The 19,145-nt window shown below is 46.3% G+C and overlaps 1 long non-coding RNA gene across 1 annotated transcript; it reads left to right on the top strand.

The window, feature by feature from the left end:
* The first annotated feature begins 2,013 nt into the window (after positions 1-2,013).
* Positions 2,014-11,461, top strand: LOC121836387. Its single transcript, XR_006077910.1, has 3 exons — positions 2,014-2,224; positions 7,340-7,577; positions 11,189-11,461. It is a non-coding gene; the product is annotated as an uncharacterized LOC121836387 (long non-coding RNA).
* Positions 11,462-19,145: the final 7,684 nt, after the last annotated feature.

Below are 19,145 nucleotides of genomic sequence, written 5' to 3'. Positions count from 1 at the left end.
ATATTGTGGTAAGTACTAACATTAAAGGGATACTTCAACGAAATTTGAAATATTCCCGTCGTGTTCAAAAATAGGTTGAATATGATCCACAATATCCCTAAATGACAATCGCACGTCTGTATTTTGATCCTGGTGGCTGTATTTTTCGTTATAAACGGCCCACTCTGGCAAGCGCTCGGAGAAGGCCCAGCTTAGAGCATGTGACATCCAAAGCAATCGTGACGTAGGTCGTCTCAAGACGAGCAAAGCTACGGCGAGGCTGACGTCGAGAAGATGGCCTAGTCGTTCCAGCCACCGAAGCGGCTGCTTTTGTACGAATTTTGAGTGACGGGTTAATCTTCTATAATCTTCTAGGGGGACAATAGCGACTTCTGCGACACACAAAAGGGATTCTTGGGACGAGGGGAGTTCCTCCTTCCCCCCTTCTCTCGTCGTGGCCGGAGACGAGTCAACCTCCGTCACTAGCTGTCAAGGTTTCTAGACGAGCATTACAAACGAGGCGTTAGCGACATCCACCAGGTGCTCTTTGCTAATCGTTTAATTCGTTTTAAAATTCCTTTTCGAGACTTTTTTAACAAGATATTGGTATGTTCCATGTGATACTGCTCTTTTGAACACATATAGACCAAAAAATGAGCGCCGAAATTTCGTTGTAGTATCCCTTTAAATAGAAAACTTTACATTGGCCAAAATTCTGCTCAGCAAAGCGCCTGTGCGAAGTCCCGTTCAAAACGCTCATAGCACAAGATTCGAGTCTTAATAGCGGCCATACCAACAATATATTACAATTTCTGTTGGTAGTTCCTGATAGACTACTATATTAACTAACTGTGAATAAAAAATGAAAAAAATAAAAAGTGGGTCTTTTTAGAAAATCGACTCCAAACTTGCTAGTTTTTCAAAATATTCGTTTTTCAGGCACATGTAGCGCATTATATACTTGTGGCAAAATATTGAAATTATACTCAAAAGAAAGAGCATAATTGGTGCTTTACGGTGATATAAAGATCATAAATATATGTTGATTAGGTCACACAGCACAGCTTGCTGAACTTCGTCAAATATCGTCACAGAGAGGCGGTTTGACAAATAAAAAAAAAAGTCATTATTAATGTTATGACCTAGACGCTTAATTAGCATGAAAAAGCCTATGTCTAGAGTGTTTCCAAAATGTTATATTGATGTAGCGTAAAAAGTATTGAAAAGGGATGGAGTGAAATATGGCACCTCCGATAGGCTGGAAAAACATCAATTTCCACCTTGACCGCTTCAACGGTCCATAACTTGAGAACAAAAAATCCGACGAAATAACCGTTTGCGTCTTCTTTTATTATAGGAATTACCCCAAAACATATATTTTTTTCGTCAAAATTAAAAATTCGACCCTAAATCCGTGCCTGAGTTGAGATGAAATCACCCATATATATATTGTAACTGTGATAGCGAATTCGTTTCACACGCACTGGCACCGTTTGAGTTCTCTCCCAGAATGCATCGCACTCGCAGAGTGTTGCACGGAAACTTGAACTCGCCCAATGCACCGAGTGCATTGGGCGAGTGCAGTGGCAGCGCGTGCCACTGGGATGGATCACGTGACCGATTGCTCACGGAGACCGACCGCTCGACGACCGCCACGACCGCTAGCGCGGAGCGCTCGGCACTTGCCAGGGGAAGGGGCTGTGTATCACAGCCACGGAACTCAACCGAAAGGAATGGACAGCATAGAGAATTCACAAATTCATAGCTTTAGAAAAATAAACCGAAACTAACTAGTTCCGTTTTCATTAACATGATACGGTACACCTCAGAAACGAACACCTTCCGTTTTGTTCTTTTATACAAAAAGAAGGTTCATTATCTTAAATGTAGAATAACAGTGGAGCGCTTTTTACGCTCTTGAGTTCTGACAGTGGACTGATGCATTTGTCTCGAGCATCTGAAGCATCTGAAGCATCTGAAGTCTCAATCTGGGTATCACCAGCACTATCGTGATCACCCTTTCTGGTTGCGTGTGTGCTTTTGGCGATTTGCATATTTGCGTCGCGACTTTGTTTCGAACTTTTGGAACCGCGCTCCCGCAAGCTTTTGTTGACGTTAAGCGGTTCTGGTGCGTGTCTTTTTAACAAATTATGCGCTAAACGAGTCACGAGTTCAAGTTCTTCGTGGTAGGCCGCATGCAGCCTTTAAGGGTCGCCAAGTCGTCACCAAGGGTTCCCCAAGGCTGGTAAGTTTTCGGCGACAAAGGGCTTGTAGGACTGTATTTGGTTCTAGTTTTCTGTTCGTTGTAATAAGGTGGTGTCATTCAGTTAGTCCCACGAAGTTTCATCGACTCATTGTTTCGTCAAACGCTGACTAAAAATACATGGAATGTATCCAACTATCTTTATTAAAAAAAAGTGTTTTCAGCTTTTCTTTTTAATATCGAAGCGAAATGAGAAATCACGCGGTCGTGTCGTGCTTGGGCACCGGTACGATGACTCCAGCTTCCGCCGTCCTTTTTAAGCGCACCACAGAAATTCTCATTCGCAAGCAATGATAAGTGCCGTCGCGGCACTCATTGGCCACGAACGTGAATTAAAATATTCGTGGACGGATTGATTATTGACGAGCGCATACGTCCGAGTGACGCAGTGATCGTGTTCAATGCGTGAGCTGGGGTAAGCTGATGTGCTTTAGGTACCGCGGATGTATCACAGTGAAAAGGAGGAAAGCTCTCGAAGGAAAGGCGGTATGAAATAGTCCGCTATAGTTTCGAATTTTCGTACCAAACAGCAGGCTTGTCACTTTCTACCCTCTTTCTTTTGGCCCACTAAACAGTATGCGATTAGTAAGTTTACAATACAAAAATTATTTATCCAAGCCGAAAAACTCATTTCATGGCCCCGTCAAACATACCCAGCTGATAAACTCATTTCATGGCCCCTTCACAGGTCCGTCAAAGATACCCAGCTGATATTCTTAAAAAGTATGTTGAATGTATCGGGCCGATTTTCTTAAAAGTGTGTCAAACAGCCGCTATTCTTAAGGCCGACTCGCATAGGAAGTATTCTCAACATATCTACATGCATTTCAGCAGGCTTAATCACAACATTTGGCTGGCACTTTTTTCACAGAAGGGTGGAGGGGAAGCTAGCCCAACCACACACGGCACTTTTCGTCGATGTCTCCTGGGCGTTTGGTGCAGTGCCCTACTCGCGCTTTAAATGTAACGAGGCAAAGTGTAAATCAGCTGCTCTATTATTGCTTTCCGCAAAGTGATAGAAATAACAATGTTAATAAACAACGTAGGCGTAATTTGCTCACGCTTGTCTTTAAAATGTTTCTTTCAATGGCCATGTTGCCAACAAGCCCCGGCAGGAGGACGGTCGTAATCTCTGCTCAAAACCCTTCCTTTTATATTTTGTTCCACATTGCCTGCTACATAGATGGTCTTTCCTTCTGTCTCAGTTGTTCATTGCTTGTTCGAAAGAGATATAGCGATTTCATGCAGTTCACCAATAAACTGTTAAACACGACAAGCGAGCGCCCTATTCGGCGGCTGAGCTAAGCTAGCCTGCCTACCACAAAGCTAGGCCAGCTAATCTTTGAGGAACTGCTGGCCGTCAACTCATGAGATTTTGCACACCACGAAAATGTATGGCGCAGCGTCATATGTTTCCCGATACGCCACACCGAAGTGCCGAGATCTGTCTTGGTCGGATCATCGAATAAGCGCATATTTACACGAGCCTTGAGACATGGAGGAAACGCTCGTCCCGACTCCCGCTATACGTTGGAATTACCTGAAATGCCTGTAAATATGTTCAAAAAGAGCTCTATGTGGTTCAGCCTTTAAAGGTATGTCGGATGTATCCGGCTGATTTTGATTAAGCTACGTCGGATGTATCCGCCCGTATTCTTAAAGGCACGTCGGACATATCTAGCCAATTTTCTTAAAGGGGCGATGCAGCAATTTTTGTACTTTGCACACATATTGCTTAGAACGAATCCCTTACGTTAATGACTTATAAACCATGTGTTCCTTTTTCACCACACACAAAAGAAGGCACAGAAAAAATGGAACACGAGCCATACTCACCCCTTCAACTCACAGTCAGAATATGCAGACACCGATTATGTGCCTCCAATGCTGATCATAGCCACGCGCTGGGGTCGGCAAAGCACAGGGCACGCGCTGAGTTCCAGACATTGTTAGGGTTCGGCTATTGTTGTCATTGCAGCGATTAGAGATGGGCCACTGCTTGAGGTATAGATTATCACGAGCCCAAATCGAGTGCTCAGGCATTCTAGGTTGGCCCTACACCATGAAGCGCCCTGGTCAAACTAAACGTGGCCCTCCCGTCCTTTGCCTTTTTGTATGCCCCTATCTACTGGGTATGACATCAGATTGTTACTGAACATGTGAGTAGTGGCCCAACACAATAGTTTTGTCAGATGAAAACTGCATTCCAAAAAGTAATGCCAGTCATGCATGTATGGTCGTGTTGGGTGCTGTGTTCAAATAAGTCGAAAGGATAAAAAAAAAACATCAAAAAGGGGGCGTGTCGACGCCCCCCTTTTGATGGCGCCTTGGGCAACTGCCCAGGTCGCCCGCCCCTAGGGCCGGACTGGCCCTAGGGGCGAGCGCCTAGGGCCGTTTTGGCCCTAGGCAATGCTTGGGTAAAATCTTGCAACGCTCAGGTAAAATCTCGCTTGCAATGCTCGGGTAGATCTATGAGCTCTATTCAATTTTCGTCACTGGGGGGCACTGCGACCCCCTGCTACATCATCATGTTGTGCAAAGGAGAGAGTTAGAAAGAAAACTTGCTTTTGTCCTTGAAATTACACTGCAACGAAGGAGTTTCTCGGTCAGTGGCATTGCATGTAAGTATTCTTGGGTCTCACTAGTTCCAGTAAGCTTGTGAAAAGCGAAAAACATTCCAAGCTAATATCGTTGCACAGTCTCTTCAACTTGCACATCTAGATCCGCGCATTTGCACGTAATATTGCCAAGATTATTCGTTTTTGAACCTTGTTTGCACGTCAACCGGATGTTTGGTACTGCCCAGTTTACGAAGCAAACACGCTGGGGTGGTAGGAGGGAGGGCATTTCCGTCCCTGCTTTTGTTAGTGGAATAGTTTTTTGGGCTCTGCACGCAACAACGGTATTACAGCTTGCTAAAACTGTTCACTGCCTGTACTATGGCCACCCGGGCAACGGCCGACAAGCCGTGCTTGTCCAGCCAGTGACAGAGGGAAACATGAAAACACAGGTGGCAACATCGTGCATCGCCATCCGGTACTGCAAAACATGAGCGTATTGTGGCTTATTCCCACTGCATCCGGTCACTTTCTGCTGCAGGCAGTCTCCGCGATCAAGCTCGACGCTTTAATATTACCCCCATCCGACGGGAAAACACACCCGTGTCTTACGAGAGCGACATTTTTTTCTCCTCACTGAAGGTCGACGCAAAAAAGAAAACTCGTCTTTACATGTTGGGAAGTATGGCTTCTGGACGTTGCGATATTATACCTAGGGCTGGACATCGATTAGAAATTTTAACCCGATTAATTGCCATCCTTAATTCGGTTAATTAATTGATTAGTCCGGCTCGTTCATTTCCCTGCATAATATTTTTAAAGGCCAAAATTACATTTTTTTTTGCCTTTGCTGATAATGTGATGAACGATGCAATATACAATTTAGGGTGGTTTTACTTCAGCTGCATGAGGAAACCATATTGAATTCATATTTCCATTTTTAACATACCCACATGCTTCGTCATTCTAAGTTTTAGTAACTAGATTTACGAAATGATAATTGAATGCATTAGATAAGGCAGTACCACTTAATTTTTTGCAATCAGTGTAAAGCTTTTCTAAGCGGTCAAGGTTATGATCGCCCTGTAAAATCGAGGTACTTTTTTTCATGTGACAACACGTCCAATTGATGATATAAAGCAATTATGATAATGGCCTTCAATGGTGCTTCAAAGTTTCCTTGTTAGCTTACTGTGATATGATTTGAATTTTTTTAAATCGTTTTGATTTCTAGATTTAAGAAATTTCTGAAATAGTTTATTTTTTATAATATTTCACAGAAGAATTGGGGTAATCCATGGCTTTCGAATTTTTTGGGATGTGTTACATTCTTATCAGAAGAATCCTTTACATAAAAGCCTTTAAATTTGTCTAAAAATTATTTTAGGCCACATCTGAATTCGTTGTAGTAAGAACATCATTCCAGCTTGCATTTCCAATATCATTACAAAATATGTTAAAAGCCGACGTACAACCTCGGTTTTCTGCAGGGAAGATAATCCTTTTAGCGCTCTCTTCTCCTAAGTTGCGAGGAGGAGTCAAGTTGGGGCAAGGTAAAAAGTGGAGAGGATATATGAAAGGAGGAGGCGGGCAAGAGGGGAAAGCGCGACGTGTACGTCGGCCTTTAAGATTGTGGTGATGTGATTTCTACACCATTGGTGCCAAACTGCGCTAAAAGGCTTACCCTGCTACATCCTGCTACATTTAACCCAAATGTGAGAAACTTGCTCCAACTTTGCGCCGAAGGTTGATTTCACTTGATGACTCCGCTTTATTTCACACTGAAAATATAACGGCTCAGTCCCCGCTACATGTCCGGAAGGTTATGGTAGGCTTGTGCGCATTTTCAGAACTTTCGATTTTAGCCGCAAATAACATACTATCCTACTTGATCTCTCTGTCAGTGTCAAACACTGACTGTACTCGTAATTTTTGCAATATTTTATGTACCTTGTTTGCTCTCGAGCTTTGCTGAGTGTGCTTCTCACCGTGCTCTTGTGTACTGCAGTGGAGCGGCACCTGTGAAGTAAGCATTGCAAGTTTGCTTAGCTTGCTTCACCGCGGTGCACTCGAGTGCTCAAGGGAAAGCATTGCCCCAGATCGGGACGTTGAATACGCAAGCGTCGGGCAAGATACAAGATATCAAAATTAATTTGATAGCATTTCTTTCTCCTTGCTTCTCAGTCAATGCCCGCTAGTTTAGGTTGTTACCTAAGTGGTGGTTATAGAAAGAATATATTAAAGTTTCAAAAAGTGTGTGAGATGACGGGCATTTAAAGCTCATGCATTTGTAATAGACCCTGTTTATAGACCCCATCAAGCAACATTGTGAGCCGAGCCGAGGTCACATTGAACCCCGACGCAGCCTTCGTGTCCTATACACGCTCACTGTGTGTGCCCAACGATGGCAAACTCGGATAATGGGCACAGCAGCCTCTAGATGGCGCACACTTTTGAAAAGGGTCTGTTTGTGCCTTCACAGAGGGCATAGAACTCGGTGAGAAGCTCGCTAAAGGGCCGTAGTGTTTTCTGCATGCAGGTTGCGCAGCCCCCAGGATGCGTCCAGCGTGAACAGCGGTGTGCGGTGCTCGTGAATGTGGTGCAATGTGTCAAGGAACCTTTAGGAACCGCCGTGCCAAGTTACTCAAAGAGAAACACTTCGTTTTGCATCGGTGGACGTCATACTGACTGGATGGATTCCTGTGACTGCAACTTGTTTTCCTTGGGAGGCCACTTTGCGTGGGAGGACCGTTGCGTCGCCAAAGTCTGCTTCACTGGTAAGTGATGGAGGGAGCGGTAGGTGAGCACCCAGCTTTTGAAGCAAGGTTATTGCTGTTGGCAACAGCTGTGAATGGCTATTTATAATAACAAACGCGGGTATATTTCTTACATTTTCGTTATGCTTCTCGATTTTTTTGTTTCAGTTATCTCAATTTGTATAAATTTGACCAATGTTTGTTGAATGGTTGGTCACATCGGAGCAGATCCAAACCAATCCAATCCGGGAATGCTTTTGCATGTTGTTTCCGCCATTGGCATCGTGCTTTATCTTCAGTTGTTTTACGACAAGCGCCGCACTTTCTGCACATTAATGCGAGTGAAATGTCTGTATAAGTAAGGAAATGCCTGGCAAAAGCAAGTTTCAAGGGGCATGGCTTTACAACAATGAATGCAAGGATGTTGCCGCCATGGGCGAGTCGGTGTTGAAAAGCCATATGAAGAGTGCTACAGGTTGCTCGTTCACTGCTGGGGGCTTATGTCCTGGTGGTCCACTCATGGTCAAGAGCTGGGGGTTTGTCTAGTGTAGGGTAAGGAAGAGTCCTTGGATCAATGAATGATCCTACACGGGCTTGGACTTCTGGGGCCTGTGTGTACAAGTGGAATATGGGGGTGAATCTCCCGATGTGAAGGGCGGTGACTCAATCACTTCAACCGTTTGCTTGGCTCTGTCAGTAGTCTCGACGATGGGGGATGTAGAGCGTTATTTCATTTTGTTTAGATTTAGCTGATGTTCATTGGATGGTTGGCCACATTGGAGCAAATCTGAATCCATTCTGATCCAGGATTGCTTTTCGCACTATTTCTGCTATTGTCCTCATGTTTTGTCGTCGGCTTTACAGTGATGAATACAGTCAAACCTGCATATGTCGAACTCGCAAAACAATGGAAATTAGGTCGATATATCGTGTATTTCAATATAGAACGAATAAAGAATTTGGCAATGTACTAAATATACCTCATTAAAAAGTGTTTTTTACTTTCTAAATATATTCACCGTGAGCACATTAGCACGAGAAATGGATGCCAATCTTCTTTTGCTTTTTCATTTTCAAAGCATTATTCAGCATACACTTTTCAATGTTGTCGATTGACTCGGAACAGCTGAGCCCACAGCCTTCTATGGACGCCCAGCGGCGGCCAACAACGCTCGGCGCATGAAGTGCATCGGAACAAGTGGGCGGGTCGGAACTTGTTGAGTCCTCACAGTTACTGTCGTCAGCAAGATCCCTAGCTAGATTGGTAACGATGTCTTCATCAGCGAGCTCTCCGGTAATCGCAACATCGTCGTTGACGGACACAAAGTCTGCAGCTGTAGTCCCTTCACGCACGGCACCCGGGAACTCGGACAGCTGGCTCAACAAATCATCTAGTTCCTCGAGGGGTTCGTCATTATCAAGGGGTTCATCAATATTGTCTGGTGAGCTGGTGCCAGCCTTGCCGGAAATGTAGAGTCAACAATGACGGAAGCAATTCTGAATCATTTCCTTTTTCACGTCGTTCCATGACGCATTTAACATAGTTATTGCGCCCAGTAGGTCAATTTTCAGCTCCCGCACAGTGTGCAGGTTCATCAACAGCCATTGCACAAGGTGCTTTCTGTAGCCTGCCTTCAGTGCACGAATGATACCTTGGTCTAAAGGCTGCAGCACCGATGTTGTGTTTGGCGGCAGGAAACGAAGCTCAGTTGCTGACGCTGACGTTACAACGGTAAGCAGAGCAATTATCAATGAGTAAGCAGACCTTTCTGCCTTGGCTTACCAGGTTGTCGTCCCAGGACTTGAGCCGCCTGCCAAAAAGTACCAACTGAGCTAACCAGAAGTTAGACGTCAGTAGAGCAAACAGGTTTTATCAGCTGCCACCAGTCCTGCAGTTCGGTCGCTCCCTATAGAGTTCAGTATGCATAGTGCACAAACTCAATTTTTGGCATGCAAGTTTCACGATCAGTATATTAGACATGGGTGCAACAGGTTACGTTTTGTAATAAACTCTTGCGCCGAAATGAGCAGTCTGAGGCATTTGCAACTACATCTCATGCCAACTACTTTTGCTGCACAAAAGTTTATTTATTATATATTCTCCAGAGTTCAATCACTAGTCGGTCTTTGGCCTTAAAAATGAGGTCGATTTCACCCTGACAAGACAGTTCTGATTGCCATTCAGGCTTTCTGATACTTAAAAAAGAAGTCCGTCAGGTGTGGCAACATTGCGTTGACCCAAAGTGCTTCGTCAAACGGCACCCGTGTGACCCAGCAGTGCTTCGCCCAGTCGACAACAAGGTTGCACCACTCCAGTCCTGTGAGAGCAAGCTGTCTCGTCACCTGGCAGCAATGATTGTGTCTCTTGTCGACACTCTTGTCTGCATGGATGAACTCTACAAATCGTCTGCCCATTACTTCATGAAAAATCTTCAGGCCCACGTCTATCGCCTGCGACACGGTCTTAACCTCAACCAGTCCATACTCTTGGATATCTTCGTCCCAGACCAGCCCATCTGGTGACGCCCCCAGCATGGGAAGGCAAGGGTTGACACAAATGTTAACACCGAAGACTTCAGCCTTCTGCTTCACCTTTTTGCACTTAAGAGCAACCGCTTCATTCTGAAGTCCCGCCCTCATGTGACGTGTCGTGCCATGTGTGCCCGAGGAGATTGTTCTCAGAAACTTCTTGTATACTGGTGCTTGCTGTTTCACAATGTCTCCGAACTGGGATGCAGTAATTCTTTTCTCGCGTTCCGTATGCCAGTGCGTGCTTCTGCTCTGGCCACACATCTCTCCCTCAAGGTGTTGAGCTTGTGCAAGAGCACATGGATCACTTGGCGGCATCTGGTTATTCCGGCACTCTTTGATAGGCAAGCTGAAAGGGGGGAAGCCACCCCTGAGGACCGGAAATAGGCCCCCCAGAGAGACCTACAAAAACAAACGAGAGCCCTGACACTTCCAGCTATGTCCTCCGCATAGGACCACACCCGGATCGGCATTGCCAATATTAGCGGCAGCGTTTGAACTCAATATTCTAGAAAACAGGAGAGCCAACATTCTAACAAACAGTCAAACAATGCTCATCTAGTTCCTCGTCAGTTGAGCTGGCAATTTTGTTGACCTCGGGAAGCTGGCGCCACTAAAACTCTGAGTAATAAACTTTTGTTGATGATTTTCAGGCTCATATTGAGCAGATAGTTGCAAAACTTGCTATTTTATTACAAGTCCTCCAATGACATCATGTCGCGTGGTTTGCATGGCCGCTACTTGCGGCTGCAGATCGGAAAATACAGTAAAACCTCGTTAATTCAACCCCACTAATTCGGAAATTTGAATAATTCTAACTGCCGATCTGGTCCCGTCAAACGTGTGTATCAGTCAATGGTACCAGACGCTCATTAATTCGGAGGCAGTGTGGCGCGCTATAGTTAATTCGGACGAATTTGGCAGGTGGCGCAAGCTACCCCCCGTTCCAAAGGGTATGATTGCTATCCATCTGAGGTGCACACGTGGTTTTTCCAGTTTTTCCCTTGGTTTTTCGCTCTTCCGGTTCTCCTTGTTTTGCCTGGTTTTACCTCCTTGGTTTCGCACCAATTTTGCTCTGTAATGCCGTGCATCGTCACATGCAGAAACTGCAGCCACCTCCATGGCGGCGCCGCCGGCGAAGCGGCAGTCCCTAAGTGGCAGAAGTACCTGGCCAAGAATTAAGCGCCGAAAGTGGAAATACTGAGGGCCTTGAAGGACGGCGTCTCTCAACAACGAGTGATGGAAAGGTACGACGTCAAGAGAAGCACTTTGGTCCCGTACGTGAAAAATGAGGCCGAGATCCTGCTGGCTTTCGAGAGCGAGAAGTTCAATGTGAAAAGAAAGCAGCTGCAGAAGGCGGCGCGCCCGAAACTAGGAGAGGCCTTGGTGCAGTGGGTCGTCAGCGCACGGGATGTGCACCTCGGACAGTGCGAGTGCGATGGAGCACCTGACCGTGCTAAGGAAAGTTGTTGTCTCCGCCCAAATGTCCTCCATCCACAAAGCAGGTGGCAATAATAGATTTCTTCTCAAAATAAAGGTATGTCACACGGAAACGTTTGAAGCGCAGTTTTCTTTGTCCTTTCCACTTTCGGATAATTCAGACATTTTCGCCGGTCCTGTGAGATCCGAATTAACGAGGTTTTACTGTAGTTCCAATTTTTGCCTCGCGAATACACGGCGTAAGTGCAACATTTCGAAGGAAGGAGACATGTTTTCTGTTCTTTGCCTAATATTTTGGTGAGCCATCCATGAAAATCATGTTTTCGGTTCGAAATTTGCACCGAGTTCTTTTTATGGTAGTTTTTGGTTTAAATTACTTAGTATATCCCTACATTTTTACAACAACCACTGTGGAGTCCAGATGTGCATACCACAAAGATCAATTTTAAAACTAAAACATAGGCCTTTTCTCTTACCTAACATCGAATACATTCTGAAGAGACCTTATACTTGGCCTGCCATGGGTAACAGAAGGGTGGGAAATTGTTGTGGTAACCAAGATCAGTGGTTCTACACCACTAACTTTGAGATAGTCATGTTGTGATAGCCCTAGTAGTTTACTGGTATGTTGCATAGTTGTAATCTTGAAAGAAAGGTTCTTTTGTTGGCTTATGATCGAGAACATCGCACGGAAGAGTGCTTGCGGAGGTCATGACCCACAGCTCGGCGAACACGTGCAAACAAAAATTTCTGAAAAGCTCCCTCCACATAGCTTGTACACCATCTCAGGACAGCTCGTCTTCGGCCTGGGGCACCACCATCGGCATCAAAACTTCTGCCACGTCAAACGTTGTCTGGCCGGTATGCCTGCAGTCATTTTTAGCAGTGTTGGTCAGCCGCCTGCCCATGTGAGAAGTTGCTGCTCCCACGAGCACTGATAGCTGGCTTATATTAGCAGCTGGGGATATAAATAATGTGTATCACACAGATCACATTTTTAAACAAGTTGCACACGTCTTGGGAATACAGGAAAGAAGAAAATCGATAACACAGTATTATCACAGGAAAAGCATAGGAAAGAGGTGTTCCGTAAAAACCAGAAAACAGCTAGCTTTAGTGTAGGGCTGCCCAATACATCTGCATTTTGGTACTCTTTATGTTATTGTTACTCTTCATACCACTGTTGACGGCCATGACCTGCTAGAGCAAGCTCTGTGTGCTTGTGTATCAAGCAGGCTTGCCAAAACTACGATACTGAAAAAAAAACGCCTGCTCGCAGGGAGTTAACTTTTTGCTTCAGTGTACGCCAAAGAAGCATGAACGACTGTTTCATCTCAAGGGGTGACACTACCCAAAAAAGTCAATTTTTGAACCACTTGTCTGATTTAAATGACATTTACAGGGCTTGATTCTGTTGATGTTGAGAACAGTTGTGCCAAATTTCGTTAACCTGTGTGAAGTACAAAAGAAATTGCAAAGGTTCAAAGATGAAAGTGGGTGTTGTCTGCATTGGAAAACTATCGTTTTGAAATTACTCATAGATTTGTCATTTTCATGTGTTATATTGCTCTAGGAAAGTTCAGAGCAGATAGCTATGGAGCTATATTTCTATATTATGCCATCTTTCATGACAAGAAAGCCACATAGACACAAAAACTGTTTTTTAGATTTCCATCCTTTGTCTATAATGTTAGTTTTTGAGCATGAAATCGACAAAAAATAAAAAAATACAAGCTCATAGCTATCTTCCCCTTAAAATTTCACCCCAGAAAAACTCATAAAAATGAATCCACGTTACGTAATAACAAAACAATAGTTTTCCTACGATGGCAGAATTCTGAAAAAACCGTAATGGAGAAAAATGAACTCAAAGTTTTAGAAGCGCCTCACTTCATTTTCTGAGCGCACAAGCTCAAACAAAGCTCCCAGGAACATAGGTGGGGCCTTCATCTTCAGCCCAATGCTCTTCAGCTGCAATGGCTTCAAGCTTTCGCCTTTTTATGGCTGCTTTTGAGCTGTCAAGAGCCTTCGCACGTGCCTTTGACACGCACCCTCTTGCGGTCTTCTCAACATGCTTGCATGTGTGCGTGCCAGGGGTCAAGCCTATCTTGTCCAGGACCCTTTCAATGCCCCTTGGCCTGCGTTGTACTCCACAACGGCCAGGGCTCCAGCCGTCTCGACAGTCTTCAAGGACGAAAACTCCGTCTTGGGGCATCTCTTCCATACCAAGGCGTTGAATGACTCGTTAGAGTTCTGTGTCTGCATCCTCGAGCAGCGTGCCAGGAGGTCTGCCTTGGCCAACCTATTGTAGAGGGGCAGAAGTTCTTTAGCAATGTCCCTGCTGAACAGAGGACGGTGAAGCTTCGCAATGGATTGTTTTCCAGTGCTGAGCAGGGCCTGTTGTAGTGGCACCAGGACTGCTCACCTTGTGGGCAGGCAAGATGGCAGGGCTTTTGATCCGTTGAGTACGAGTGTAGAAGGCTTGCAAACACTGAATGCTGCATCTTTAGGACGTCCAAAGCACTTTCCTTCAGAGCTGCTGCATAGTCTGCCGTTAGTTTCTTCGCAGCTGCTACTGTCAGCTTCCCCATGTTTCCCAAGCCCTTCTTGGCTTTCTTTAGCTTGTCGATGCCAGCAAAAACGCGCTTCGCTACATGGTTAATGCAGTCTTCAATGGTGATCTGCTTGTCATAAAGATCAAGCTTGGCAACATGCAAGGATGCCTTGCTGTCTCCGTCGCACAGTACCGTCGTGTACTGCATGTTGTGGAGCTCTTCTGAGCGGCTGAAGATAACACCAGCAGCCTCTACTTCTATCGCGTTGGACGAGCCATGAAAAGTTTTCTGGCATACCTCTCTGTGGGTCTCCATCCACTCTTCGTGCTTTTCTTCAGCTGGTTTGGGCCCCAGGCTGCAGTCATGGCAGTAATTTCTCTGAACAGCGAAGTCGAGCACAAGACCAGAGTCAAGATTAATTGCTGTGCCTAGACCGAAGTGCGTAGTGTGGCCTTGCTTGTGCCATGTGCCATCGAAGCTGACTGCTACGTCCACCAACTCGTTGCTGTCACCTGCTCCCTTTTCTTTTCTAATCGCTTGAACGGCTTCACGCATCACGTCACGCGCGGCGTCCATCGCAGCGCGGTGCATTTTACGGGAAATTCCCTGGAACGTCTTTAGGTGCATAGGCTGCGGAGCGTTCATTCCACCGAAGAAATTTGACAACTTGGCGAAGTTAATCCCGCAACTACGGCTAACCACAGCGAGGCGAACGGGCAGTTCGGGTTGGCGGCTCGGCTTCATGATCGGCGAGTGCGCAGCTTTTGCGACGTCTCCGCACCGATCGCACATTGCAACAAACTGAAGATTAGCACCAGATCCAGTCTCTTTCAGTTCAAGGGACTGGTTGCAGCACTCGGGGCATAAAAGCGGCGCTATCAAGTTCTTTATCGCCGACACACAAAAGAAACGGTAACCATTGAGCGGTTCCGCGTCGTCACTGGCGTCATTCGTCGAGGTTTTCGACGTGTCGTAGCACTGCTGTAGCAACGCTACCTTCCGCTCAAAAGCAGTCAGTGTGGTCGCAACATCGCTGTCTGAAGCACTTGAGATTTCCGAAATCAAAGCTCTGGCAGCACTGTCGGTTGTCGAAGACACCGAGGCCGTCGGTCACGGTGGGCTCGAGTCGGCCACGCACAACGGTCGATCGTCAAGCGCAGTCGGCCACCCGGTGCTGCGTCGGCCTCTAGGCTTCGAGAACCGATTTCGTTTTCCGAACGAAAACTTTGTAGCGGGCATTTTGCGACAAAAGAAATGCTGACTCAAAGCATCAAAAAGATAGCATGCAGATCCACCGTCGCGGAAAGTCAAACAAGGTCTAGCGCGACATTGAAAGGCCTAGCGGCACGGGACGCGCGAGGCATCACATGTTGCATTTCCACCAACCACAGCCCGAGTTTCGGTTTTCTGGCCAATCAGGGTGCGTCATTGCTAGATTTTTTCATTTGTATTATCAGCTTTTGACCACTTGTGGTCGAAGTCTCTCGACAGCAGCGTGCATGCACGTTGTAAAGAGAAAGAAACGCAGTTTCAACGACGGTAAATGCTCCGCTGTAGGCCTATTCCTCTCGCCGCGCGAACGCTTTGAAAATGGCGTTTGTGGAAAGTTTCCTGGGGTCCGAGGTGCTGCGTGGATGCCGCCAATGTGCAAATAAACGCAAGTTTCTGCGTTTTTACAACACAGACGTGAAAGATACTTTGCAAATAGATTCTTTATTAGTTACAAAACACGAAACTGAAATAATCTGGAAAGCCGTTTTTCGGCTGAAAACCGCGATTTTTTTGCACAGTGTCCACCCTTAATTTGAATGCAATAGAACTGCCATGGCCGCTTGATCATTGCCACTTTGCTACAGCCTGCTGCTTCACCAGGGGATGCATAGGAACAGCGGTTCAGGTTAATTTCCTGAGCTCATCACTAGAGGAATGAAATAGCGGCCACAAACAATGTTTTTGTGTGGCTTGGGCCTCGCGCTGCTTCTTCTCGTTCTCCACCAGCCACTGTGACCGCAATTCAGCGCCACCAGGAGCAGGAAGGGCTTACGCATATTCTAATGTTGTTCATACGCGATCTGTAACATTATCTATGCCAATTGGGCACTGTGTTGCAGCAGCAAACACGCTCAAATTGTGAGTTTTGAAAGTGTAACTCACCTGTTGCAATGCGCTCGTGGATCTCCGCTGACTTGTCTTTATTCCATTTAGATTTCAAGTCGTCCCAACACTTTTTTAGTTGTTTAATGTTCCGGGACAAATTCTGTGTGTGCTGTTATACTCTGTGCTATGCTGTGATGTGTTCCAAGCAAAATGTGAAGCACAAAAATAGCGACTGGACGTAGCAAGCTGTAATAATCTTGGGACTTACTGCAAAAACTAGAGTTCCAGACTTGCTAATTCACTGATGGCGTGATGTATTATTGATGAATCCATGCTTGTGGTTTGGCTTTTAACGATGATACGTTGGTCTCCTTGCACTCAATTATATTTTTATACTGGGTTACAAGTGCCTGCATAGGCTGGGTCCGCGGGTCCGTTCTGTAGTGGGTGGCTGCGGTCCACGGTCCCTTAGGCCACCCCTGCCGCGCCTAAGGGACCGTAGTGGTTCCAATTGCAGAGTGTGGTGGCGGTGTTGTCCACGAGCCATCTTCATGGAAAAACAAGGAAGCAGATGACATGGAGGCTTAGTTGAGGATTGAGCCTGACATTATTTTCACACCCCTTCCAGAAAGTTTGAAATAACGGATCTGAGGTGGGTACACAATATTCTCCCCCCTCTTTTAAAAAGGGAGCAGATCCGTGGCAGTAGAAAACTACCCCCAAAAAGTGAGAAAGGGGAAGCCGAGGAGTCAAAAAAAAAGGGTTTCTTTTTTGTGGTGTTACCGACATCGCAGGTATACCGCCTCTTTGGTGGAGACAAGGGGCTTTCCGGAATGAGACTGCCGTTAGTGTCATTTTGGTCGTGCGAGGAATCTTCGTCCTCTGCTTGAAAAAATCGTTTGAGGTTGGTGACATGAACAGGTTCAGTTTCCTCACCAGACTCATAGTGAACTAGTTTGTAATGGCGCGTTCACACTGGAAGCGGATCCGCATTCGCGAAGCGGATCCGCGCGTTCTCTATCGCAAAGCGGCTAGGATCGAGCGGTTGGAGCGCGTTTTTGCCAACCGCTTCGGGACCGATTTCTCCCAACCGCTTTCACGAACCGCAAAGTGGCAACCAATTACAATGCGACGCTGACGTGACGTCAGTGACTTTCGAAACAAGATGGCACCTGTCGCTGGTGAGGCGTCCAAGGCGCTGTAGTCCTAGCGCTGTAGTCCTAGCGCTGTAGTCCTAGCGCTGTAGTCTTAGCTTTCGACAAATCAACGGAGGAACTTGATGTTCCCATCCGTCACTTGAATCCGCCGCGAAAAGAATTGACTCGGTAATTTTATTGGGCTTTGCACGAGTGATTTGGTTTGGGTAAGAGTTTGTTGATTATTCCGGGTGCCACAGCCCAAGCTTGCTGCCTTGTTAATCTCTGCCTGTAGAACGTCGGAGCCTGCCCCTGATCGACCGAATTGTCATCTTTTCTACCCACTAGGATAGTCGCGTGATCTATTGAAAGCTTTCGACACCGTGCATGACCACCACGAAGGCCGATAGAGACGTCGTGAGCTTGATTGCGTAGCCAACGCACTACCGCGAAGGGGGCAGGGTACCTGCGCTAGCTCGACCTGTAATGTTTACTAATAATAAAATAAATAAAGGGAAGCTACTCAAGGAATAACGTGTACGTACCAGACAACGCAGAGGTAATCCATAATGTGTTTATTTGAGCTTAATGTCAAACAAACAGTAGACTCGATCGACGAGCGAGTGACGAGAGGAGAGTCCGCCACCAACGAAGCCGTGACCGGCTAGCACCGAACACATTCCCCCGCACGACGGTCCATTCCACCGCTCACAACTTTGAAAATAAGTGCGAACAACGAGGGGGAAAAACTGGCCCTCTATCCCAAAATCCAGGTCAGCCTATTGATGAGGGAAGGGTCCACTTCGAAGAAAAGATCGGGGGCATCCTGTTCTGAGTCAGCAAGGCGCGCCTAGCTGGGCTTTGCTTGCGGGCGAAGTCGAGGGAATCACAGGCGAGTTTGGCGGGTCCATGCTTCTTTTTTCGCTGCCTGAACTCGTGATGCGCGCGAACATCCCTGAGAAAAATATTCCGAGTGCCAAAATAGCAAAACTTTGGCTCTGGATCTTGAATTAAAGTGGATTTTGGATTGTAAAACAGGATTGCCAAACGCAAGTCTCAAAAGATCACGCGTGATCGCCAAGAAACCGCCAACCGCCTCTTGGTGTGTCTGAACGGGGTCGTTCGCGAACCGCATCCGCGACCACTTCGTGAACGCGGATCTGCTTCCAGTGTGAATGCGCCATAAGTGAGCCATGAGCACTGTGCCGCAGTCACAAAATCACAGAGTCAGAAACACGCCAATACAGCAAACGCGGACGTGACGGAAGCACGGAACGATGGTAGGAAACACGGAGAGCGGGAAAAAGGCTTACCGAATGAGGAAACCAAACCCAATGAAATTCCTGCGAGTGGGTAGCATACCACGTTGGGCGTCATTCTGGTCGGTTTGCCTTGCTGCATACCCAACCTGGAGGAATCGCACAGAGCCAGTGGTTTCAAGAACAAGAAATTACATTTAATGGGACATGAAGGAGACAATGAAGAATACCAACACAAAACCAGCGAGCACCGGCAGCGCTTGAGTCCAGCCAGTGACTGCCTGTGTGCTCTCTCATCTGCCTTATCTAGGCGGTGCGTGCGATGTGCGCATGGCCGGCGTGACTTCGCCACCACACGGGAAAAGCTCTCCCCCTGTGCCTTGTAGTCGGGCAGCTGGGCTGGGGAGCCGTCAGGGTGCTCACATGTTTTAAATTTAGATATATAGAGGGACTCTTTATTTTTGTGCTTAATATCATTTTTGAAGCTGCTTTCATGATAATAATTTTTAGGTGCGTATGGATGTCGTGGTCGTCGGAGTTAGTGTTTAGCAACTGGTGTTTGTCCCTTATTTA

This window comes from Ixodes scapularis, unplaced genomic scaffold, assembly GCF_016920785.2.
Source record: "Ixodes scapularis isolate PalLabHiFi unplaced genomic scaffold, ASM1692078v2 PGA_scaffold2__306_contigs__length_199485367, whole genome shotgun sequence".
Classification (NCBI taxonomy): domain Eukaryota; kingdom Metazoa; phylum Arthropoda; class Arachnida; order Ixodida; family Ixodidae; genus Ixodes; species Ixodes scapularis.
The sequence above is the reverse complement of the archived record's forward strand: the minus strand, read 5'-3'. Positions and strand labels throughout refer to the sequence as shown.